This window comes from Neofelis nebulosa, chromosome 5 (genome assembly GCF_028018385.1).
Source record: "Neofelis nebulosa isolate mNeoNeb1 chromosome 5, mNeoNeb1.pri, whole genome shotgun sequence".
In the NCBI taxonomy this organism is placed as follows: domain Eukaryota; kingdom Metazoa; phylum Chordata; class Mammalia; order Carnivora; family Felidae; genus Neofelis; species Neofelis nebulosa.
In genome coordinates, this window is record NC_080786.1 from 7,401,862 (window position 1) to 7,425,069 (window position 23,208).

Sequence of the window (23,208 nt, forward strand, 5' to 3'; positions counted from 1 at the left end):
ACTGTTAGCACAGTCTGGCCTGGGGCTCAATCTCACAGACCATGAGCTCATGATCTGAGTGGAAGCCAAGAGTCAGCCGCTTAACCGACTAAACCACCCAGGTAACCCTAGAATTTGACTTAAAAAAAAATTTTTTTTTTAACATTTATTATTGAGAGACAGAGCATGAGCATGGGAGGGGCAGAGAGAAGAGGAGACAGAATTCAAAGCAGGCTCCAGGCTCTGAGCTGTCAGCACAGAGCCTGATTCAGGGCTCGAACTCACAAACCGCGAGATCATGACCTGAGGACGCTTAACAGACTGAGCCACTTGGTGACCCTAGAATTTGATGTTTAAATTTCTGATCCTTTCCCTCTTTCCCCACCAAAATAGTGTGTGTGGGCCTGGGGGGGGGAGTGAAAATGGGGGGTAAATGAAACAAGAAAGGAAAATACTGTTACTGGAAGTAAGTAAAAACAAATACAGAATTCTCCCTGAATTTTGTGTATATTTAAAACAATTCTTCATAATAAAAACAAGTTACCAAGTTACCATGCCGAACACTGATTCACTGAAATCTACTGAGAAAAAAAACAAATCAATATTAAATATTTAAATGAATAAATGAAAACACTGACCGTAAAATACCATCTCCTCGGCATGTTTCCTGAAATAAAGATCGTGTTCAACCAAAGTTTTCATGGAATCTTGGTTTGGGGCCTTGTTGTTTTTCTTTTCTTCTAAACCAGTCGCTGCAAGTAAGTCATATTCAAAATGTTAAATTATTTGCAGAGAGATTAGACTCTCATGTTATTAAATAACTCTGATTGTGACCCACTATGGTCAAATCTGTACAAAGACTGAGGGCATTTGTCCTTAGAGTGTAAAACCACACTTTGTGTGACTAACAAAGACACTGCAGATGTTGAGAGACACTACACGTTCCTTATTTGCATGCCTGGGTGCCCTGCCCTTCAGTATTTATTTCTTCCAGTCACCGGTTCCACGAGACCAAGTCTATAGCCTCATGAGTGTGGGCTTCATGGCTTTGCTGCGGGTCACTACGGTTGGATATGTGTCTATCTGCAATGTCCGAATGTTCAAGCATAAAGTGGTTTTCCTTTAGTAACCAGTGTTGCACATTTATAGAATTTAACATATCCTATATCCATAATCGGTTCATATTATCTTATTTTTAAAAAAAGGTTTTTTAAGGTTTATTTACTTTGAGAGAGTAAGCGAGCAGGGGAGGGGCAGAGAGAGAGAGGGAGTGAGAGAATCCCAAGCAGGCTCCACACTGTCAGTGCAGAGCCCAACGCAGGACTCAATCCCACAAACCATGAGATCATGACCTGAGCCGAAATCAAGAGTCAGAGCTTAACCGACTGAGCCACCCAGGTGCCCCGTGTGTGTATTATTTTAAAAAAGAGTATATCTAGAAGCTAATAACAATCTAAAACTGAGTGATGGGTAGCACCTTCACATGGAGAGGCCCCAGTCTCAGAAGCTGCAGGAACTGGTTGTAAGACCAAGGACTGTCATGGCATCTGCCTTAGCAGCAAACAGAAGCAAACACTTGGCTGAATCGTGCCAAAAGTTTAGGATGACCTAGGGCTCAGTTGGTCCAGGTGGGGAATGCCTTCCCTTACAAGGTAGATACACCTTCCAGGTTTGATGAGGCTCCATATTTTATGAAGGAATAAAGGGCAAGGCTCATGGGAAGACCATCCTGTGGTCTGTACTTAGGTTGGGATCCCCCTGAAGTAGACCCAGGGACAAGGAATCTCGTACAAGTAATTTACTGGGGTGGGGGGCCATCTCAGGAAGCCTGGGCACTTAGCAGAGTGGGGAAGGGAAACTGGGGACATCACTGGGCAGGCAAGTGCTGTGGCCAAGTGGGCGATCCATCCACTGGGGACTCTGGAGGCAGGTCTCAACAGAGAGGTGCTGGGCAGGGTGGGAACTGATTACCAAGTTCCTCAGGTTTAATGATAATTGTGATTTGCTAAAGCTTCAAACACTGAAGTCGTTTGGTGCTCCATTCATCGACTATTGAGCAGAGTTATGATGAATTTTGAACAAAAACACAACCCAAATTTAAAATAATTCATTTACAGGAGGGGCCTGGGTGGCTCAGTCGGTTAAGAGCCAACTCTGGCTCCTGTCATGATCTCAGGGTTCTTGTGCCCCATGAGAGGGCGCAGCGCGGGCTCCGTGGAACCGGATGTAGATTTTCCTCCAATGAGGCTGCGCTTGCCCAGAAGCCAAACTTGGAGTCAAGAGAAGAGGAGGAGGGTCACTTGGAACTTTAGATGCAAACTGCAGTAAAGACTGTGTTAAAGATCGTCTGTTGTCAGTCACGTGTGTGCTGTCTACACTTAATGTAGACTTTAGATTTACAGGATCAGAAGCCAGATTTTTAGTGTGTCAAGGGGCAATAAGTTAGAGAAGCCAGAGGTATTATTCTATAATAATACAGTGTGGGCAGTGTGATCGGCACTTTTATTTTGGAAGCAGATTACATGGCAACTGTGATTTTCTCAAGGCACTTTCTCAACAAACTACCGGGTAACAAAATGGTACATTCTTGGCTGTTTGGAAAGCCTAGAATTAAAAACAAAGACAGTTCTTTTTTTTTTAAATAAGATTATTCCCATTAACGTCGGGTCGCATCTCACTGTGTGTATTTCCTGTCTCTAGATAACTGACATCACTAACTAGAATCAGGGGTCCCTCACTGCAGCCTGCTGACATGTGACAGATACCCTTCTTGACCAACCTCAGTCAGGCTCCTTTGGTGCCTCTTTCCAATTAGGCCTCGACCTTGGGACTTCCAAGTCTGTCTTTGCCTTGACCAATTTGAACAAGAATCTGGCTAAGTCAGTTTATCGAGAATCCCCCAGCCCATCTCTGACCAAATTCCTCACCCCCACCACCTCCAGGTGGATGCCTGGTCTCCCTGGCTCACCTGCAGCAAGGACACTGTCAAGCTGCTTCAGCCAGAAGTACCCCATCTCTGGGTACCCATCTCTGCGACTGTGAGACCATGATCTGAGCCAAAATCGAGTTGGATGCTTCAACAACTGAGACATCGGGGCGTCGGGGCGTCCCTTTCTTTCTTTCTCTTTCTTTCTTTCTTTCTTTCTTTCTCTCTCTCTTTCTTTCTTTCTTTCTTTCTTTCTTTCTTTCTTCTTTCTTTCTTTCTTTCTTTCTTTCTTTCTTTCTTTCTTCTTTCTTTCTTTCTTTCTTTCTTTCTTTCTTTCTTTCTCTTTCTTTCTTTCGCCTCTTGGTAATTTTCTACCCACCAGTTCCTCCAACCTGCTCCTTGGCTATAAATCCCCACCGTCCCTATTGTATTTGGGATTGAACCCAGGTTTATATCAAAGTCTCTTTCCCCCTATTGCAATAGTTCCTGAATAAAATCTATCTTTAACCCTACTGATAGGCTCCGGTTTTCTTTAACGCATCACCCCGACACACTCATATTCTGAGTCTCTCCTTTTGCTAGAAGCCTTGCATCTTGCTACCCTGTGTCCACCTTTTCCCGCTCTAGCAGTAATATTACAAGGACTAAATCCACGCACAGGGCCCAGGAAGCTGAGTAGCAAAGGCATGTCTGCCGCAGACCGGGTTTTAACACAGCAACTTGGACAAAACCAGACCCTCAATTAGGGAACACAATGTACATGATTGCAGGTCCCCACTGGCCAGAACACAATTGTGACTGGCCCCTGGCTTAGTGCAGAGGGAGAGAGGGATTGGGTGTGGAGCCTGGGAACACACAGAGGCTTTGTCTGAGCGGCTGGCGGCTCAGTTGGTATCATAATCCTCTGTTTACCATCGAAAGTTGGGCTCTGTGTAGTCCAAGATCTACAAGACCAAGGTCAAAGTCTTGGAGGAGACAGGTTTGCTCTGAAAGCGAGGATTGAAGGGCAGACTAGAAACCATTGACTTTTGTTTCTCTCAGATGTAATCAACCAATTATTTGTAATTAAATGCTCTTACAGTTATTTATAAAACTCCCTTCCCCCTCCCCCATATTCTACAGGAAAAAATAGCATTCTTGTTAGGAATCTGAAAACCTCTCACTTGTCTTTTATCCTTTTAATCAAAAAGCAACTTTTACAACACATATTTTGATACATAATTTGATAGGGAGAAGGGCTTATCTAATGGTGGATATGACTTTATGTACATTTCGTACATTTCAGTTTTTAGGTGAAACATGGGGATGTCTTTATCTCACCGATGACTTTCCTAGAGTAATTTTCTCCTATAGATGAGTCACTCATTTTATACGCATTGTCAGTAATCCCTCTAACAAAATATTTGCCATACTCTCTAACCTATTGAATGCTTGACTCTCTATGTGCTGATATAAAATAGTATTATGTCTGAGTGTTAATAAGTTGGGGTTTGTTTTTAGAGTGATGAAAATTCTATAGAATTAGGTAGTGGTGATGCCTCCACACCCTTGTGGATATACTAAAAATCTCTGAAGTTTACATCACAGAATTGTGAATTCCATGGTATGTAAATTATATCTCAATTAAAACAATTATTGCATTTGTTGCTTAAAAGTGGCAGGTTAGGGGCACCTGGCTGGCTCAGTTGGTGGAGCATGAAGCTCTTGATCTTGGGATTGCAGGTTCGAGCCCCACACTGGGTGTAGAGATTGCTTAAAAATAAAATAAAAAAAAAATGTATTGTAGAAAAGTGCCAGGTTAACTCCACATGCTTATTTTATTTCCTCTCTCTTCCAAAAAATTATCAAAATTATGGTAGTAAAAAGTATCCTTTTAAAAAGTAAAGAATTAAAAAAATATTTTATGCCAGAGGGGCAGTAGAGAATTTTTTAAAAGTTTTAGCCCCCCAAGAAAGGGAGACACCAAAAGGTGAGTGATTAGAACCCATTTGGGGAACATAAAGACTTGGTGGAGGAAAGTAACTGACCTGGCAGAGTGGAGGAGATTCCAATTTAAGTGCTCTCAAAGGGTGTCTGGGTGGTTCAGTTGGTTGGGCGTCCGACTGTTGATTTCAGCTCAGGTCCACAATCTCACGGTTCAGGGGATCGAGCCCCACGTGGAACTGTGTGCTGACAGCACGGAGCCTGCTTGGGATTCTCTCTCTCCCTCTCTCTCTGCCCCTCCCCCATTTGCATGCACAGGAGCACTCCCTCTCTCAAAATAAATAAATAAGCTTAATGTTTATTTATTTTTGAGAGAGAGAAAGACAGACAGCACACGAGTGGAGAAAGGGCAGAGAGAGAGAGAGAGGGAGACACAGAATCCGAAGCAGGCTCCAGGCTCTCAGCTGTCAGCACAGAGCCCGATGTGGGGCTCGAACTCACGAACTGTGAGATCATGACTTAAGCCGGTCAGATGTTGCACGACTGAGCCACCCAGGCTCCCCTAAAATAAATAAATATGCTTAAAAAATTTTAACTGCTTTCAGTGGCGATGGCAGAAAAAGCAGGACAAATGTATGTGCTAGAATGCTGGGAGTGTCCACATGGGAAGTGCCAGTCATGAAAGCCAACATCCTGAATGGATTTCCAGGTTCACTGCACCAACTTGCTCCGGTCACTGGAAGTTTATTATGGAGAAATTTCCAGACTCAGCATCTGTGGAGAGCAGAGGTGATGGGCAGGGCTTGCAAAGGGGACACATCCGCAGAGTCGTGCAGTCCCTAGCCTCTCCTGATCACAGAATCAGTAGCAAGATATTCAAATTCCCCTACCATCCCTACTCCTTCCAGGCTGGAGAACGCATTGCTCCTCCCTGAACAAACTGAATGACCCTAGGGGAAAATCTTCCAGCTACTTAGGTTTTCAAATCTGCCCACATAAAGGCCAGAGTGACTGCCCATTGGACCACTCGTCAACAAGCCCTGTGCTGGTACTTGGAGCATCCAGTCACCCCCTGAATGCCTAACGGACAGAAAGAGACAGTGAAGGTCAGCAGACAAAGGAGAGAGCTTTCAACAGGAAGAGGAGAGATGAAAACAAAAGAAGGATGAAGGAATCTGGAATAAGCTAGCTAATTCAAATTAAGGAACAAAGCCAACAAAGAAGCAAACAAAACAAAAGTAATGAACAAATCCCACATAGTATAGTTACTATCTTCCTGGGGCTTAGAGAAAAGACGATGTGCTTTGAAAGAGGGAACGTCAGCAAACAAGAAAGAATTGAAAAATCTGATCACCGAAAGAAAATATACAATGGTATACAATGAATAAAATAAGAAAACTTCATGAAAGGTGGAACCAAAAGTCAAAGAACTGTAAGCTAGGAAAGAGAGGAATGAGGAACAATTTGGAGGATCCATTTAGTTTTCTATCATTACTTTTCAAGAGCCAACCAATAAAAGTTTTCAGGCAGAAGAAAGAAAGTGGACAGGGATAATGAATAAAAACTACATAAAAATTAAAGAATAGAGTGTTACAAATTTCCAGGGGAAAATGACCTACCAAGTGGGGATGAGAAAACACTCACGTTGAAGGAATGGGGGGGTTTCAGGACAATTAGGGTGAAAATAAGACCTTGAACATTTCCAGACATTTGTTAAAAATCACAAAAGGAGGGGCGCCTGGGTGACTCAGTCAGTTAAGTCTTCGACTTCGGCTCAGGTCATGATCTCACGGTTCGTGGGTTTGAGCCCCGCGTCAGGCTCACTGCTGACAGCTCAGAGCCCGGAGCCTGCTTTGGATTCTGTGTCTCCGTCTCTCTCTTCCCTTCCCCTGCTCGTACTCTCTCTCTCAAAAAAATAAATAAAATATTTTTTAAAAAAATCACAAAAAGAATGGGAATCTGAAAGGCCTAGAACTTCTCAACAATAAGTTGCCCTGTAGGAAAAAAACACAGAAAAACAATACAGTCACAATTCTGAGGAACTCTAGTTTTCTGTTTTTTAATTTGAATTTTTTTTTTACTGCTTATTTATTTTTGAAAGAGAGAGAGAGAGACAGAGAAGGAGCAGGGAGGGGCAGAGAGAGAGGGAGACGCAGAATCCAAAGCAGGGTCCAGGCTCTGAGCTGTCAGTGCTTGAACCCACAAACCATGAGATCATAACCTGAGCTGAAGTCAGACCTTTAATCAACTGGTGCCCCTTTGATTTAAAATTTAAAAGAATTTTTTTTTATTTGATTTTAGACAGAGAGAGTGAGAGCATGGGAGGGGCAGAGGGAGAGAGAGAGAGAATCTTAACCAGGCTCCAGGCTCAGTACAGAGCCTGATGCGGGGCTCAATCCCATGATTCTTGTATCATGACTGCCAAAATCAAGAGTCAGATATTCAAATGACTGACCCACCCAGGTGCCCCAGAACTCTAATTTTCAACACAGAATTCTATACCCAGACAAACAAGCAACCAAGTGTGAGAATAGAATAAAGCAGTTTTCAGGTATTCGAGCACTCGAAAAGATTCATTTTACATGTGTGGTAAAACCTTGGATTGCAAGTAACTTGTTCTGTGAGTTTTCCACAAGATGAGCAAACATTCCTAATAAATTTTAACTTGATAAATGAGCGATGTCTTGCAATACGAGTAGTAGGTGACACCGAATGTCACATGATCACAACTGAGCCAATGGTTCCTGAAATTCACTTTGATATACAAGTGCTTTGGATTACAAGCATATTCCCAGAATGGATTTTGCTTGCAAACCATGGTTTTATTGTATATATATATCCTTTCTAAGGAAGATACTAGAGGTTGTGCTTCAGGAAAATGAGGGGGCAAAGCAAAAATGAGAATGACATGGGATCTGGGGCACTGGTGATCTATTACAGGAAAGCAATGAAAGGGAGTCCCCGCCCTGCACTGGCTTTGAGAGCATCCAGTCTAAAAACAGAACAATTAGAGAATAGACAATCACAGAAGACAATAGATGGAAATGATTATTTGATGGATAGGAATGCTTGAGAAAATTATTGATAGATATTTGAGAGATCTGCTGGAATATTTGGAAAAAAATGAATGATACATAAATTAAAAACTAAGCAAATTAAAATAAATAAATGAAAGCAAAAACAGGATAATTATTAACTCCAAAAAAAAAATGAAGTTGTAAAGAGGAAGGAAATAATAGAGTTGATTACAAGTTCTGTAGGAAATAATATCTATCATCTATCTATCTATCTATCTATTTATTTTTAAATATTTATTTATTTTTGAGAGAGAGAGAGAGAGAGCACAAGCAGGGGAGGGGCAGAAAGAGGGAGACACAGAATCCAAAGCAGGCTCCAGGCTCCAAGTGGTCATCACAGAGCCTGACGGGGCTTAAACTCAAGAACCGTGAGATCACGACCTGAGCCGAAGTCAGACGCTTAACCCACTGAGCCACCCAGGCACCCTCATAGGAAATAATATTTATAGGAATAGATATACTGACTGACAAGACTACATTCAGTGGGTGAAGGAGAAGAGAGAGCAAAGAGTAGAGAGTAAGAAAATGAAACCCTCATTAAGAAGTCAAAAGCCTACAATAAATAATAAGTATATAAATGGCTGTTTGTGGAATTATTTAGCAATGTGGATATAAATCTAGAAAAAATAGCTAAAAAAAAAAGTTAAATGTGGCAATGTGGTTGCCTCTGGTAAGTGGGATTATGGAGCGGAGTGAGGTGGCGTATTATTTTGATAAATATGAAAATTAACTAAAATAGTACTTACGGGGACTGTGGCATATTAGTTTGCTAGGGCTGGTGTAACAAAGTACCACAAACCAGGTGGCATAAGTAACAAATGTATTGCCTCGCTGGCCTCAGGCTTGAAGTCTGAGGTCAAGGTGTCAGCAGGGTTGGTTTCTTCTGAGGCCTGTGAGAGAAGATCTGTTCCAGATCCCTCTCTGTGACTTGTAGTTGACTATCTTCTCCCCATGTCTTCTCATGTTCTCCTCTATGCATGTCTCTGATTCCAAATCACACACCAAAGGGTGTGTGGTTTGGAGATGATGTTTGGTTTGGTTGGACCTGGCATGTGGTTTGATGTGCCATGGAGTTGGTATGGAGTGAGCCTTGGTGAGGGCTTTGACATGGAGTGTTGATTATGTGGGATGAAGAAGGTGGGGGACTGAAATATTCGAGTGTATGTGGAGATATAGTGTGGATGTGGGGTGCGCATATGTGTGGGTTTGTGTGTGTGTATAGTATGGCTGTAGCTCAGCTTAGCTTTTGTTTAGATTTTCCTTTGCCCTTTGTTTTTGTCTTTGTTTTTGTCTTTGTTTGGCCTTTGTTTTATCTTTGTTTCACTCTTTGTTTAAACTTTCTTTGGCTTTTGTTTGGTCTTTCTTTAGCCTTTTGTTTAAACCTTGTGTGGCCTTTTTGTAGTCTTTGTGTGGCTTTTGTTTTTAAGTGGATCTTGGCTGAGAACCCATCAAAAATACCTTGTGTAATGAAAAACCCGGATATATAATCTCTCCCTATATATTCTGCATGCATTGAGGTAGCCTCAACCCCCCCCCACAGGGACCCGATCCGGTGGAGCCTCTTTCACACAACTGCTACTTGAAGGTAAGGGAATTCCATAGTTTTTCATCTTCAGGTTGTACTTCATGTTCAAGTGGCAAGTGCACATTTTGGTATGGGCCATTTCATTATATTCCAGGGGCAGTTTGGCGTAATAGCAGTCAAGATCGGGAGAACATAAGATGGTGGAGAAAACAAGAGCGGAGGACACCAAGGTTATTCTAATGTGAGCAGAGGGCCCTCCTGGAATGGGAATTGTCTGAGCCTGGGGAAGAGGTTCCAAACCCTAACTCAGATTCTTTCAGGTTTAAAGCTTGATGTTCCTGGAACTAGATTAATGGAGCCATTGGCTTCTTTTTCTATGTATGCATTTATCATTTGTCACGATTTGAAAATGAGTTGTTTTCTTCTTATCTAGGAAAAAGTCTTCCTTCATGCAGCTGGGCTTATGTATGGGGGATACTTATGGAACAAGAAAGCCCAAATCTTGTTAGAATTTTGCTCCCTGTAGACTAACAACCTTAAATGGAAAGATGTTAAAGCTCAATCTTGTGCAGAATCTCTTAGAAACCAGAGTTTTCCAGTGTGTGGGGGGTAGAGCAAGGAAAGAAAAGAGTATGTGTCATGGGAATAAAACAATTAACTTGGCTAGAGTACTAGGTGAAAAATAGGGAAAATCATTTTTACTGCTTTGTGAAATCAAACAGGAAGGAAAAAAACAGATCACTGTTATATGTATAGCTATGTTATTTTATGTTTATTTGGATTAGCGGGAGAATGCCTTCGTGAGTGGATTTTAAAAATTGTTTCGGGGGCGCCTGGGTGGCTCAGTTGGTAGAGCGTGCAACTCTTGATCTTGGGGTTGTGAGTTCGAGCCCCATGTTGAGTGTTGAGTCTGCTTTAAGCAATTGTTTCAGATTTGCAGAAAAACTGCAAACCCCACAAAAATTCCAGGTGTCCTCAGATCACCCAAATGTTGACATTTTACCACATTTTCTTTGTCAGTCTCTCTCCTTTTTCTCTATAGACACTATATGTATTTTCTTCTAAGCCCTTTGAGATGAATTTCCAGACACGATCAAAACTGAAAACCAACATTGAGAAAATACTGTTATCTAATCCACAGACACGTAGATTTTGTCAATTGTCCCAGGTTTCAGTTCCAGATCATGCATCACTTTACTTGCCATGTGTCTATAGTGTCCTTTAGTCTGGAAGAGCACCTGAGACAGTCATTCTCGTTCATGACCTTGAGAAATTTAGAAATTTAAAGAGTATAGAGAAATTTAAAGAGTATAGGCCTTTTCTTTGGTTAAATGTCCCTCAGTATAGGTTTGATCTGATGTCTTCACATGATTAGGTCCAGATTAGGCAGTTTTGTAAGGAATATGCTTGCATTTCAGACTGTATGTCTCCAAATTTATCCTTGAATCTGATTGTACAGACTTCTAACTTAGGGTCTGGGTTTGCTAATGAGTTCTTAGGGGCGCCTAGGTGGCTCAGTTGGTTAAGTGTCTGACTTTGGCTCAGGTCACTATCTCACAGTTCATGAGTTCAAGCCTCGCTTTGGGCTCTGTGCTGACAGCTCATAGTCTCGAACCTGCTTCGGATTCTGTGTCTCCCTCTCTCTCAGCACCTCCCCTGCTCACCTGTCTTTCTCTCTCTCAAAACTAAATAAACATTTAAAAAAATTTAAAGGAGTACCTAAAATCTTACAAGACAACACACACACACAAAATCTAAAATCTAGAGCTTTTACAGATAATTCTCAAGTATTCACCAAAAGTGTGTGAGTGCTGCCCTTTTGTTAAAAATAACAATTGCAACAATATGTACATGAACTTGGTAGGTATATAGTGAAGTTTTTAACGTAGATTCTTTGCATGTGCTGGTTCATGTCTATTGCTTTATGAGTGTTCATTTCGTGAATGTGATTGTTCCTTTCTAAGCATCCACTGAAAACATACAGTTCACAAAGAGTGGTCTTGGATAGCCACTCCAGGCCTGCTGGTGACCTTTAGCACATTGGCAGAGTGCTAGAAAAGAAAGAAATTTCATTTTATTTGTGAGAAAACTTCTGTTTGGAGGTGACTGACAGTTTTATCATTCTGAAGGTGGAGACTAACTTCTTAACAGACTTCCTCTCTTTTGGGAAAGTTATTTAAATAGATTCTTAAGATTTCCAATTAGAAAGCATCCATTTTTTTCCCCCTAGAGAAAATGCTGAAGTCATCATAACATAAATGTAAAGCAGTTGTTAACTTCTTATAGGATCTTTGTAGTCAAGTAAGTGTATTATGGCTTTAACAGGACTGTTCCCTGGATAAGGTATATAGATCTTTTCTTTCCTAATATGGAATTAGATTAGAAATTTAGAGTTCTGGGGGCTCCTGGGTGGCTCAGTCAGTTGAGCATCCGACTTTGGCTCAGGTCATGATCTCGCGGTCCGTGGGTTCGAGCCCCGCGTCGGGCTCTGTGCTGACAGCTCAGAGCCTGGAGCCTGTTTCCGATTCTGTGTCTCCCTCTTTCTCTGACCCTCCCCTGTTCATGCTCTCTCTCTCTCTGTCTCAAAAATAAATAAACATTAAAAAAAAATTTTTTTTTAATAAAAAATTAAAGAAATTTAGAGTTCTGGACATACAACTATTTACTATGGAGGAACTCAGCTTTTGGGAAAATGTAGCATTAGCTGTTTTGATTGTCTTATCTGGAAGTCACCCTGGAGTTTGAAAAAATGATTTTTACTTAGAGGATTATGTGTTCCCATAATGAGCCATCCTGGGTTGAAAAATGAGGTCCTCCTTCTCTCACTTAGCCAAAAGAATTGGGGGCCAGTACATGGAAGCCTTGGAAGGCCAGAAGAGTCTTATGGATGGGAATTGAGTTTCTTTCCACAATATAGAAGTCTGCTGGGCTGGGCTGGGCTGGGCCCCTAGGATTAGGTTCCATTGTGTAGGCTCCAAAAGTGACCTCTTTTTGGCTGTGCAGGCCTCTCTGATTTCTGTAACCCTGTTACCCCTAATGTACAGGTAAAAACTTGGAGGTATTAGCTGTGCTCTGGGTGAGTAAAAGACCAGTCTGTTTAAAAGTGTACTCAGGATTTTGTTTTTATTTAGGCTTCAGGAGGGCAGCAAATCAGAAGATGATTGCCATTGATAAGATTGTTACTCACAGTTACCAAAAGGAGGGCATATGCCTGACCATGCAGGGCCACATGAGGAAGCACCAGGGTGATCAGAAGCCAGAGGGAATGAGGGGAAAGCATGGGCAAGAGCTTTATTGTGTGTTTTGGAGGGAGGACTGGGTAAGGCAGTGTAAACAGGCTAGGTAAATTCAGGATGAGCTAGTTTGAATAATTTCAGTGGGTTCTGGGAAGGCCTGTTGAGAAGGGCTCTTCTGATTTGTCTGGTTCCTGGCCTTGGGGTGTTTAGGACAGGAATGCTGGCTTAATCTGCGGGACCTTGATAAAGAGGGTAATTGACAAGGGTAGGCTCTTGATTGGTTGGTTTGTGTATGAAAGACATACTCATAGAGAAGTCCTGTGCCGTCCCCAGGTATTCTAATGGGGATTTTCTATTTCCCTCATTGCTTCTACATGTACTCATTTGAAATATTCTTTAAGGGAGAGTATCTCTTCGTTTGTTTTGATTTTTTAGATTCCACATTTAGATGTAAAATCATCTAGTATTTGTCGTCCTTTGTCTGACTCATTTCACTCAGCATAATACCCTCTAGGTCCATCCATGTTGTCACAAATGACAAGATCTCATTCTTTTTTATAGCTGAGTCATATTCCATTGCACAGATATGTACGTACCACATCCTTATTCATTTATCTATCAAGGGACGCTGGGGTTACTTCCATATGTTGGCTATTATAAATAATGCTGCAATAAATGTGGGGTGCATATACCTTTTCAAATTAGTGTTTTCATTTTCTTTGGGCAAATAACCCCTAGTGGAATTACTGGGTCGTATGGTACTTCTATTTTTAACTTTTTGAGGAAACTCCGTACTGTTTTCCATGGTGGTTGCACCAATTTGCAGTCCCAAAACAGTGCAGGAAGGTTCCCTTTTCTCCACCCGCTCACCAACACCTGTTCTTGTCTTTTTGATACTCGCCATTCTGACAGGTGTGAGGTGGTATCTCATTGCAATTTTGATTTGCATTTCCCTGGTGAGTAGAGATGTTGAGCATCTTTTCATGCGTCTTGTTGGCCACCTGTATGTTTTCTTTGGGAAAATGCTTATTCAGGTCCTCTACCCATTTTTAAATTGGATTATTCCTCTTTTTTTGGGGGGGGGTGTTGAGTTGCATAAGTTCTCTTTGTATTTAAGATATTAACCCCTCATGGGTGTTGACCAAATAAGAATTCACTGAAAATTTAAGAGGCACGTATCCTAGCAAGTAGAATTGTAATAAGGGAAACACAGATTCAGATAGAAACCTGAATTATGTTCATAGAAAGACTAAGAGGGGACAGGGTTATAAAGGCAAAAGGTTACAAGTGCAGTTCTCAGTCAGGTCTGTTATGCAAAACAGGGATTGGAGCCAGGTGAACTGGGATTGGTTGGGTTAATATGCAAATGAGGGATTGAGACGTGTCAAATCTCACTGGCTCCTTTGGGAGTTGAAGAATGGTGAAGATTCTGGTGTCTTGGTGAGGAAGGAGTCCAGCCCTAGGGCTTGTAGCTGGTGAAGAGTTCACAGTTCCTTCAGGAGAACGTGCATAAATTCCTTCTCCCTTATGGCCTCCTGGCCCTATTTTATTTCACTTTAAAGGTTTATATTTTTAAGTAATGTCTACAGCCAACTTGGGGTTCAAATTTATAACCCCAAGATCAATAGTTGAATGCTCTACCAACTGAGCTAGGTAGGTACCTGCATCCCTGCCCTATTTTTTTTTTTTTTAAAGAGATCCTTTATTTCAGCTCACTTGCTGTATCTTGAAATCTCATTTTCATTAGGTATGTTATTTGCAAATATCTTCTCCCTTTCGGTATGTTGGCTTTTCATGTTGTTGATGGTTTCCTTCCTTGTGCAAAAGGTTTTTATTTTAGTGTAGTCTCAATAGTTTATTTTTGCAATGTACTTAAAATTTTTTTTTAATGTTTATTTATTTTTAAGAGAGAGAGAGAGAGAGGGAGTGCAAGCATGGGAGGGACTGAGAGAGAGGGAGACACAGAATCCGAAGCAGCCTCCAGGCTCCCAGCCATCAGCACAGATCCCAACTCGGGGATTGAACTCATGAGCCATGAGATCACGACCTGAGCCAAAGCCAGACGCTCAACCGACTGAGCCACCCAGGCGCCCCTTTGCAATGTACTTTTTAAAACTTAATTTAAATTGGGGCACCTGGGTGGCTCAGTCGGTTGAGCATCCGACTTCAGCTCAGGTATGATCTCACGGTTTGTGAGTTCGATCCCTGCCTGGGGCTGTCTGGGCTCTGTGTTGACAGCTCAGAGCCTGGAGCCTGCTTTGGATTCTGTGTCTCCTTCTGTCTCTGCCCATCCCCCACTTGTTCTCTGTCTCTCAAAAATAAATAAATAAATGTAAAAATAAAAAGTTTTTTTAACTTAATTTCAATTTAAAAGGAATATGATCATCTGATTTGACGGAGCAATCTTACGATAATTTTTACAGTTAGTGACACAGAATTGTCAATTCCATCATTATTACAATGATTAGCTGTCAACTAAGACAAATTATCAACCAAGACAACTGTGATATTGTGATTTACAAGAAATATACATTTGGTCGTTCAAATGGCCAAAATAAATTTCTGTTGTGTATTTGGTTTTTATCTACAGTTTTTGACTCGAAGCTCCTAAAACGTTTGGAATTTCCTAGGATAAGGGCAATTAAGGTGTCTTTTGTTATGTTAATGAGGTGAGTTGGGAAAGCCCTTAGGTACCCTAAGGACGGGCCTGGTTGCCATGAGAACCAACCAGGTGATTAGAGGGATGGAACTCTCAGTCCTACTCCCCGACCTTGGGGAGAGAGCCGCTAAAGGGAGTTGACCAATGGCCAGTGACTTAGTCAACCATGACTGTATAACGAAACCTCTCTAAAACCCCAAAGGCTTGGAGAGCTTCCCAGTTGGTGAATGCTTGGAGATGTGGGGACAGCAAAGTGCCTGGAGAGGGCAGGAAAGCTCCGCCCCTTTTCCCCAAACCTTGTCCTCTGTATCTCTTCACTTGGCTGTTGAAATGTAATAACTGTTTCCCTGGGTTCTGTGAGTCACTCTAGCAAATTAATGGAACTTACCAAAGAGGTTGTTAAAACCTCCAAGCTGTAGCCACTTTGTAGAAGCACAGGTAACATCCTGGGGTTTGCCAAGGGTCTGGAGTCTGAAATGTGGGGGGTGAGAGACAGCCTTGTGGGACAGAACCCTTAACCTGTGGAATCTGATGCTGTTTCCGAGTAGCGTCAGAACTGACTTGAATTCCCCAACACCCTGCTGATGTCCAAAAATTGCTTGGTGTTGTGTGCGTGGTGGGAAGACACCCCTCCCCCCACAACATTGGGATTGGGTCCAGGAACCTTAAAAGAACACCCAATGGGAATTACAGGTTTCTTTTGCAGGTTATTTTTTGGAACTATAAGACCCCTTTGTTCAAACGACACTTCCAGGATTTGATATATATTAAGAAAGAAGGGCACAGATGGTTATGGATGGTCACAAATCTCCATACTACATGGGAAAACAAAACTGATATTCTGAAATTCTCAATGTAATGTCATATCAAATTGGATTCCTTCACTGAGTTTTTAACATCTCTCCTCAGGAGCTGTACTGGAGGAGGACAGTCTAACTCTCTTCCTGAGACACTTAATTGCTATGGCTTGCATTTTTAAAGCCAGACTCCGACATTTCATGTATTTTAGGAATTTCATTCATTAGTGCTATAAGCAAAACACCAGATTTGTCATAAAGCTCCAGATTTACTAGGAGAAGTGACTGAAGAGTTTTTCCTTAATGACAGTGAATTAACTGGACATATAGCACTTTTCCTCTATAATGATAAGATGGTCTTTAAAAAGTTTGCCTGCCATTTTGTAATGCTGTCCTCTCCCTAGCCCCCAACTGACAGTTCACATCTAAATTGAACATCATAATCCTTCTTAGGGCGGTGAGAGTGAAGCTCTGTGTATAGCGCGTTTGGATTTATGACAACTTCAATAACCAAAACACCAAATTAACCAGAATGCATTCTATTGCTTCACTTTCAGGGGAAAAAAGGAGCAAATGATACCAAGACAAGCTCATAACAGAGATCTAATCGCCAGAGGTGTACGGATGAAAACACAGGTACAAAATGAATTTCTTACACTCTTTTGGGTCTGCATCTAAATTATTGTATAATGATGCCTAGTATTCAAAACGTCAAAGCAGAATCAGCAAAAGACTGAGCAATCAAACTTTCCATAAGAGTTGAATGCTTAAAAAAAAACCAAAACTATTGCAGGTGTTTTCACGGTATCCTGGATTTGGGGACATACAAATATGAAAAAAAAAAGAACAAAAACACTTCTCTACAGCAAAGGGACCATGACCCTGGCCACCATTTGTCCACTTTTGGCAAACTCATGTCCTATGCATGGGGGAGGAGCCATTCTGTGAAAAAGAGACTTCCTTCCCCTGTCTTTAAACCCTACTCGGGGGATTCCTTCTATTTCTTTGTCTTAACTGAACCGGGACAGTCCTCTGATAACAAGGCTTCATCTGTCAGCCGGTCAAATGGGGGACATGTACGCTCCAAGTGGCTCCAGAGTTGAGTGAGCCGGTGTCCTCCTCCTTGCCACTTTCAGACCACTACTCCTTCACTCCCTAGCTGGTCTTCCCCACCTGGAAGCTTGTGCTCCCTTCCCTGTGCTTGTCTTCACTTGGCCTTGGGTCACGCCTCCTCCACCGATGTTTCTGTGGTCAGCCTCCCCATCCCTCTCTGCTCCGACTCCATCCATCAGCCCACATGACTTCAATGTTCCTGTGAATGAACTACTCACTACTCCAGTCAGTTACCCAGTCTGCCTCATCTGTCCATCGCATGCTATGGCACTCAACAATACTCGAAACGACTCCATTTCCGAATCAAATGGTGCCAACATCTAGCATTTCATTTACAGCCTTCCTTTCTTTCAACCTGCTCTGTTACGTTCCCCACGACCACTGTTCTTCGGCCAGGTGCTTTGAGTTGACTTTCCCTTCTGTCTCCCCGTCCCTCTATGTGTCTATTCCTCAGTTGCCCCTTTCTGTCTATTTTCTTCCTATTCCTGGTAGATTCTGGAATCCATCATGTCAATGATTTTCCTGCAAATTCTCTGGCAAATCCCGTCCTTAGATGAACCATGTGTCTTTGCCCTGTCTGCGCCCTGGCTACTGAGAACAACTGGGGAAAAACACAGTGAGGCAGAAGGCTACCTCTATCGCTACACATGAATAGTCTGTGACCCCACCCAGGCCATCTAAACTACCTGGCAGCCTGACCTTCAAATGTCTACAGAATCTCATTTATTTATTTAAAGAGGGGGAGAGAGAGAGAATCCCAAGCAGGCTCCATGCTCAGCGTCTAGCCCACAGCGGGGCTCAATCCCACCACCCTGGGATCGTGACCTGAGCCAAAGTCAAGAGTCGGACGTTCAACCAACTGAGCCACCCAGGTGCCCCTACAAAATCTCTTTTAAACGCATGTTATTCTTCTCAAATCTCCAACTGTCTCATTCTCAGCTTCTCTTGCCTCCCATTTCACTGGAAAAATGGAATCCATTCGGTGGGAACTTCATACAGCCAACTGCTTTCCCTCTTGCCTCCTGCGTGTGTGCTCTGCACTCCCGTCTCCTTGGGGTTTCCTCAAGGACACTAATTACTTTCTCTCTTGTTTGATTTCAGTCTCTTCCTCTCTTAGTCCCTTCCCATCAGCACTCATGCTGCTCTTATCTGTCTCATTATAACAACAACAAAAAACCCCCCACAAATCAACAAATTGACCAGTCACCCCTCCGCTTGCCCAAAGTTTGGAAACTACATCTTCCTCTCCCTACCACTGCTCTCCTGCCCTTCATTCTCAGATCTCTGGCCTGAGTTGCCTACAGCGTCTCTCCATGCCTTCAGCCCCGATTCTCTCCACAAATCCTCTAATCTACCTTCTGTCTCAACCACGCCATGGAAACAGTTCTTGTCAAAGTCACCAGTTACCTCTGTATCACTTAATTCAATGCGCTTTTTCTGGTCCTCCTACTACACCACCTCTCAGAATCATTCCACCAAGGTGTCCACTCACTCTTTGGAAACCCTCCTTCCCTTTGGCTCCCACAATACCACACAACCCAGTTTACCTCCCCCACCCCCAGTTCTTCTCTTTACCCTCTGCCAGTCACCTCTCCTCTGCCTGCCTGGAAACACGGGAGGGCCCCCAGGCACACCCCACCCTCTCCTCACTCCACAGTCTCATGCCAGGGCAATCCCATCCCAGGGCTTCAGTTGTTCCTTATGCTCCCACAACTTAAATCCCATCTTCTTTGAAATGCTCACTTGACATCTCAGCCTAGATGCCCTTCAAACACCCCAACTCAAGTGCACCTAAAACTCAACTCATGAGTCAGCCTCTTCCCCTAAAACTTCTCTTCTGGTAGATGCTTCTGCTGCTCAGCCAGTTCCTTGAACTACACACCTTGGACTCATCCTTGACTCCCCTTCCTGCTTCTTTGGTTAGATGAGTGATTTCAACGTAATAAGTAAATATAAAGATGGAAGGAAATAAATTGCAAAATGGAACCAAGATAAGTGGCATTTCCTCCATCTGAGGAAGTCTATCAGCGTAGCTGCTGTTGGGTGACTCACACTGTGTCCATGGACACAAAATTTAGGTAAAGGGTAGTCGACAGCCCGGTGCTTGTTTCAGCTTCTCTCTGGCTGGTTCTTTTCTCTGTCTCCCTGAAACTGATGCCCTTGGAGAACCCAAGGCAGCTTCACAGCTCTCACCTTCCCCGAGTGGTCAGTGGAACAATAAATCAGCTGATCAGGTAATCCAGGTTCTTCCTTTTACCCCCTTGCTGTGACCACAGGCCAAATTAACATTTAAGTTTCTCTATAAGATAATGCAAGTCTGGAAGATGGGTTCTCTGTACAGGGAAAAGGTGGGCAAAGACCAAATTATGAGGAGTCTTATGTGACATATTAACTAAGAAGCAAGGCATTTGCCTTGTGACTGGGGAAAGACTCTGTTGAGTAGGGAAGTGGATACATGAGGAGACAAACTCATGCCTTTGGTTCTTTCTCCTGGACCCTCCTTCCCACCACCCCCCTCCCCCCCCCCAGTTATAGAAAATTGTGGATTTATTGATCTATATAAAATTCTAGTGTAAAGTTCACATACCCATAAGTTAAAACAATGTATTGCATACTTTCTAGAAGAAAGAATGTCATGTTATTAAATTACATTCAGAAAACTACTGTACTACTTACACGTTTCTGTGGCTCTGCTATAATAAGCAAGGTTTTTACCCCCAAAACATTTGCTAAATATATTATCTATGTGCTAAGGATATCAAACTTGGGTCACACTTGTTCCTTTTCCTAGAACAGCTGGAGTCAGGTAGCGTTTGTCGTCAGAAAGGGCTCTGCGCAAGTGTACGAGATAGTGGTGTGTGAGTAGGGTGGTCCTGGGGCCACTGTCCTTTGTCCTTGTCCCCTGGCACAGAGCAAAGCAACGTGGGCTTTGCTCTGTCTCCCCAGATGGGTGGTCAACCCCAAGATAATGGAGGCACTTCTATGCTGTTATTTTTATAGCGTCAGCAGATCCCCAAGTCAGTGTCGGAGTTTGGCAAGATGATGCTCTCTGTGGAAAAGCACCCTGAATCAAAAGAAATATTTAGATGAAATTTTCCATTACCGGGAACCGGTTTCCCAGTTCAAGAATCCACCGCTCAACATTCCTTCTACCGATTTGTAGACATCTTGTTTGCCAAGGAGATAGACACATGGATAAATGAGGTCAAACGGATAAAGGCCTCCTTAGAGACACAGCACGCAGTGGTTACAACCCAAGTTTACTTTCTGCATGTATTTTTGCTATTGCGGACTAATCCACTGGGAAGGCATTGCCTTTTAGCGCGCAAATCGACACTCAGAGGAAAGCATTACCCTCGGCCTGAGACAATGAGCAAGGCTTTAGGAACCGTTGAAGGTCTGTGAGGAAGGTGCTAAGCGTGGAATGGCTAAGCACTGCAGTGATAACTGTTTTCCAGAGCGGAGGAGCTTTGGAAGGCTGTGGTAGCTGAACGAAGCCCTGGTCTGCAGTGAGGCCTCTGCCCCCCGCCTGGGTTTTATTCCAGAAACATCTCTTCCGCAAAGCGCCCCCGTGCATTCCTCACTGGTGCGCCTTGAACTCCAGCCCAGACCCTGTTCCCCAATTTCCTGTCCCTTCGCCCTTCTGGGAGTCCCTTGTCACTCCTTTTTTTGGAGGGAGGTCAATTGGAATGGGCATCTATTACGTTTCCTCGCTGTCATTTTCTTGAGTCCTCCAGCCCCACGTGTGTATAGAATTAGTGGCTTTTAAAGTGTCCTCTTTTTCCTGTTTTGTGCCTGTTATCATATTTAAAAAAAAATTATCGTCTGTTTTTTTTTTTTTCCTTTAACATTCTGATTATGAAAACGCTGCCCTTTCATTGTGTTCCTGTATTTTTCTTCTGTCATGGCACAGGTCTTTTGCCTTGTAACTTCATGGCATCTTTTGTTCTGTGACATCGTTGTGTTTATGATTTCTCTTCTTTCCCTTCACGTCCGCTGTGTTAGAAGCCACGGAGTGTCAAGGTTAGGAACACGGACTAGCTCACCTTGGTTGGGATCCTGGGGATCCAGTTGCTAGTTCTGTGTCCTGGGGTTGTTTTTCTGACTTCTCTGTATCTTTGCTACCACAAGACCTACTGTGAGGGGGTGAAGATTCTGTGAGTTACACACATAAAGCCTTTGAACAAGTGCCTGGCTGGTATCTCCTAACATGTGTTCGCGATTATTATTCTCGTTGGGGTTACTGGTCTGCTTTCGTTTCGTCTCCCTTTTTCCATTTTCCGGTAAAAATAAAAATGCCCCCTTGGTCATGAACCATGTTACTCTACCTACGTGGGTCTATTTCTAAGCTCTCTGTTCTGTCCCCTTGATCTGTTGGTTCTATTTCCACGGCAACGCTCTCTTGTCTTAATTAGTATAGCTTATGATAAGTGTCTCCATCTTGTAGAACAAGGCCCAATGCTTATTCAAAATAGTCTTGGCTCATCTCAGTCTTTTATAGGTCCGTAAGAAGTATGAAATCGTCTTGTCAATGACATGAAAATTTGATCTTTATCAGACTAGCGTTCAATTTATTAGCACATATTCAGCCTGCTTGTACTAACTGTTTCTTCTGCAGCCCTCAAAAAAAGATTTGCAAATTTTTGCATAAAGTTCTTGCATTTCTTTAATCAGATATCCTTCTACTTGTAGGTGTCCTGTGGTGTTGTGTCCAGCTTGAATGGATTCTTTCATTTTACATTTCTGATTCAATCTTCCTCATCTTTACAAATGGTTCTGATTTTGGAATATTGATCTTGTGTCCAGAAATCTTGTTGAACTTTCTTTTCAGTTCTAACAGTTTGTAGAGTTTCACAGTGTTTTGTTTGACTGGTTAGGATTTCAAGTACGGTGTGGATAGTGGTAGTGAGAGCATCCTTCCTGGGGTATCTGATTCAGATGAAAATGTTTCTAAGATTTCACCCACAGTAAGCCGTTATTTATAGATATTTTGGTAGCTAGCTTTTAATAACATTAAGAACATCCCCTTCCCTTCCTTCTTTGTTAAGAGTCTTTTTTTTGTTACGAGTGGATATTGAATTTTAGTGAATGCTTTCTTAGCATTTGTTACTTAGTGTTTGTATACCCCCTTATTCTGTCAATATGGTAAATCAGACATCTAGCCTTTCCAAATCTAAAACATTTTGAGATTTGCATCTTTGGTTTGCACTATGAAACATGTTACCTATCAGATCGGCAAAAATCTGAGGGTGTAATAACCTACTTTTATTGCTGAGGTGATGGGAAAATGGGCTCCATCATGCATTGTTTATAGGATAGTAATTCGTACAAATCCCATGGGGAGCAGTTGGAAAAAAATCCATCAAAGTCTTTAGAATTACAAATGCGTAGTCTTCCCTGAGTCAGTGATCCCACTGTTAGCGGTTCACCCCTCAGGTATTTGCACACGTGGGAAATGAAGGGTGTATCGCTTTCTTCACTATAGCACCATTTGCAATAATAACAGATGGGAAACAACCAGACTGTTCACTTGTAGGAAACTAGTTAGGCTCTGATCCTTAACAATTTCGAGGCATCTGCCAATCCTTCTAGTCTGTTGTGTGTCATCATCACCCCTAGATCCTCATAAGCATCTCCGATTTAACATGTTTGGGGCACAGTAGGTGCTCAGTTGATATGTTGAATAAATGAGTGTTCACAACGGTACCCTTACCCCGCTCCCCCACGGCTTTCCTCACCTCAGTAAATGGTTCCACTGGGCATTCGCTCAAGTCATAGGCATGGCAAGGATGACTGCCCACGAACCCCACATCCGACCCATCCTCAAGTCCTATTGGTTTTGCCTCCAAGATCCACCTCTGCTCCCCTGCCCTGGCTGAAGTCCCTGTCCTCTGTCATTTGTCTCCTTGCTTCCACTCCCCCTTGCCTCCAGTCTACATTGCAGGAAGCCCGAAGGATCTTCACGGAACGTAA

At 42.7% G+C, this 23,208-nt stretch overlaps 1 protein-coding gene and 1 long non-coding RNA gene across 4 annotated transcripts in view; one reads left to right on the top strand and one right to left on the bottom strand.

The window, feature by feature from the left end:
* Nucleotides 1-623: 623 nt before the first annotated feature.
* On the bottom strand, nt 624-21,752 carry LOC131511633 (uncharacterized). Its single transcript, XR_009261632.1, has 3 exons — nt 21,282-21,752; nt 15,714-15,796; nt 624-731 (listed from the first exon to the last, which is right to left on the bottom strand). It is a non-coding gene; the product is annotated as an uncharacterized LOC131511633 (long non-coding RNA).
* Nucleotides 9,355-23,208, top strand: part of MOBP (myelin associated oligodendrocyte basic protein) — a 51,910-nt gene continuing 38,056 nt past the window's right edge. For 2 of the 3 annotated variants that reach the window (XM_058729483.1, XM_058729481.1), the window contains exons 1-2: nt 9,355-9,490; nt 16,680-16,758. The gene's annotated coding sequence lies outside the window, so the exon portion shown is untranslated. Of the gene's footprint in view, nt 9,491-9,584; nt 9,672-16,679; nt 16,759-23,208 lie in introns of all 3 variants that reach the window. The other variant, XM_058729482.1, reaches the window with a different exon arrangement.